Source organism: Octodon degus, unplaced genomic scaffold, assembly GCF_000260255.1.
Source record: "Octodon degus isolate 3935 unplaced genomic scaffold, OctDeg1.0 scaffold00130, whole genome shotgun sequence".
NCBI classification, from domain to species: Eukaryota; Metazoa; Chordata; class Mammalia; order Rodentia; family Octodontidae; genus Octodon; species Octodon degus.
This window is the reverse complement of record NW_004524706.1, coordinates 27,684-31,093: the sequence shown is the minus strand read 5'-3', so window position 1 is coordinate 31,093 and position 3,410 is coordinate 27,684.

The following is a 3,410-nucleotide window of genomic DNA, read 5'->3' as shown; positions in this document are numbered from 1 at the left end:
TTTGTTTGTTTTTTGTTTCTTGGAATGAGGGATTGAACTCAGGACCTTACTGCTTGCTACATAAGCACTTATGCCACTGAGCCATCTCTCTGGCCCTAGTCTTGTCAATTTGAACAGATTAAGAGTGCCTCTGCAGTATTTTTGTTTGTTTGCTTGTTTGCTTTTGTTTTGTTGGTTGTTTGCAGTATTTGATGTAAAAAAAAAAAAAAAAAAAAAGATGCCTCAGGAGGCTGAGGCAGGAGGATCACCGTAAGTTTGAGGCCAACCTGGGCTACACCGTAAGTTCAAGGACACCCTGGGTTACATAGCAAGACCCTGTCTCCATTAACCAGTTTTGTGATCATAGCAAGAACTTTCTCATTTTTCTTCTCAACCTTTGATTTAGCAACTGTGTATTTTTCTCTTGTACAAAGCCTTTCTGGAACGCATAGCAGATTCGGAGTATCTCCCAATTCCTCTAACCAGGACAGGATTTCGGCTGCAGTAGGGCTGCCCCTTCTTGGACTCTTTGGCTTTCACTTTACCCTTTTTACCAGTACCACTGACAGAAGCCTTCTTGGCTTCAGGTTTCTTCTCTTTAATGTCTAGCTTCTCAGTTTTTTCACCTGCCATCTTGCAAGATGGGAAAGAAAATTAATTTTCCCATGAGACTCTGCCTCAAAAAACAAAGAAAAAAAAAAAAAAAAGATTAAGGATGACTAACTGATTAAGAAAAAAAAAAAAAAAAGATTAAGGATGACTAACTGATTAGTAAAGTGCAGTCCTGGTGTGTCTATGGATGACTGACCTTTAGGCCACTGACCTGAGGGGAAGAACTCATTCCAGCCATGGGTGACACTAACTCATAGGATTGCAGCCTGGATGGAATAGAAGGGAAAGAACATGTGCCCATTCTGAAGAGCTCCAGTCTTCCTGAGCAGTTGTGCCCTTCACTGCGCTGCCTCTGGACTTCGGTCTCCAGGCCTCACTTCAGCCTCCCACCTGCAGCTCTTCTGTGAGTGTCCAGGCCTCTGACCCTGCACTGGTGCTGCCTCTTCAGTCCCCTGCTTCTGTGCTTCCATGCTCTGGGCCCAGGCAGCTCTTGCATCCTGCGGTGTGCGGAGGACTACTGGGGACTCTCCTGCCTCTGACCTGAAAGCCTACCCAATAAAACCATTGCATAATTTTACATACATTTGCTTTCTTTCTTTCTCTTTTTGAGACAGGGTCTAGTTGTGCAGTTCAGCCTGGTCTTGAGCTACTTTGTAGTCTGGGCTGGTGTTGAACTGGAAACAATCCTCCTGCCTCAGCCTCTTCGCGTGCTGGGATTATAGGCGTGCATCACCACACCTGGATATCTGTGCATTTTCTATTGATTATCTTCCTCTACAGAACCCTAACTAATACAAATGTTGGTACTGAAAGTGGTTCTAGAGAAGTAGATTTATGAGCATGGGTTTCTCTAACTGACCTCCAGAGTTGGCTACCTAGGGAACCCTAAAGCTGTCATCCTCTCTTTTGAAAATGTAGAGTGCTGCAGGTCTATGGTGGGTGCTATTTAAAATAATATGCAACATAGATCCATTTTATTATCCTGATTTGTCACTAGTGAGATGCATGAAATTCAGTGATTTTCTGTAGGATACTTTTGAACATTTTTGGAGAAGTAAGCAATGTAATGATGCTGACTGCTTTTAGCACCTCTGGACAAAGTAATAAAGGAAAATGAAGAGCTCTAAGTTTCAAATTCCCAGCTTCAGCCACACATAAACAATCTAAAGCCTTCTAAGTGTGTCCTGAAGAATCTTCTCTCCTTCAGTCATTGGACTGAAATTGCCAACAAAACAAATACAAGCCCTCATAACACAATTGGCTGGGGTACAGTGCAGATTTAGCACTCAGCCTCAAAGGCTATCTTCGGTTAAAGTGTGGACACAGATCAGCAAAGAATGGGATATTGTCTGGGAGGAAACTGGTGAGACTGGGGACTTGGCACTCCTAAATTCTGATGAGATTATTTTATCAGAGGAAGAGATGTCCCCATCCTCGGTGGCACAGGAATTCTCAGACCACACTGTGGTATTGGGCTTCCCTGTGTACGCCTAGTGGGACTAATCCTGTGGTGCCCTTGGAAACAGGAAGGACCTTCCCTGATGAGGTTACCAGGCAGGGCCCCGGTGATGTCCCCAGAACCCACCCTCACCACCCACTTTACCTCTAGGCCTCTAACTCTGCTCAAATTGTGGATGGCTCCTAAAGGCCAGGTGCCCAGCATGACCCATGAGGGGGTGGGCTAGAGACCCAAAGGACCTCTGGAGATTTCTAATTCTTATAAGTAGGAAACTGGTATGCAGATGGATTTTAAGAGAATAGGGAGCCAGGGAGATAGCTCAGTAGAATAAGTGCTTGCCTGGTAAGTTCAGGGGCCTGAGTTCAATCCCTGGTACAACCAAAAAAAAAAAAAAAAAAAAAAACCCCAAAAAACAAAAACCTTAAAATTTGGGGCTGGAGAGATGGCTCAGTGGTCTAAAGCACCTACTTAGAACAAGCTTGGCAAAGCACAGGGACCGCGGTTTGATCCCCCAGCACCACATGCCCACCAACCCCGCCCCCTGGTGGGCTGAGCTGGCCACACACACACACACACACACACACACACACACACACACTAAATGTTAAAAAAAAGAGAATAGGGAAAAGGTAGAAGAAACATAAAATTGGATTAGGCTAAATTTTTGATATGAGCCCATTAAGCAGAGATTCTGGATGTAAGGTCCAAGCTGGATTTAATGGGGTAAAAATGTGCCAAGATTTTATTTAGTTGGTAGGCTGAAGAATGGATCAAATGGCCAGCTGTGAATGAGGTGGAGATGCCTGATATTCTTGGTTTACTGTGTGAGGCTCAAGGAAATGAGAGTGTTGGGGTAGATTTGCTGGGTAAAACCATTCCTCCAACATGGGCATGGTGGTGCATGCTTGTTACCTTAGCACTTGGAAGGATGAGACAGGAGGATCACCAAAAGAGCTCGAGGCCAGCCTGAGTTACACTGCAAGACCCTCTGGGTCTTCACTGTGTTCTGTTTCACAGGGATCTGCTCTCATTCTGCAGAGTTTTTTTCCTACTTTTAATTGGCTCACACTTACTCTGTGGAACACATTTCTTTCCCTACTTTTAATAAACATACTACATTGTTATATCATTAGAAAGAAGACAAGAATAAAATCCTACTTCACTGTACTGGGACAGTACAAAAAATGTACTTTTTAACTGATACCTTAAGAAACAGATTTATTTCTTTTTTTTAAATATTTATTTATTTGTCGCAGGATCTCCCTACACAGCTCAGACTTGTAGTGATCCTCCTGTCTCAGCCTCCCCAGCTCTGGGATTAAAGGTGAATGGCACCACACCCAGCCTCATGGCCGTGGGT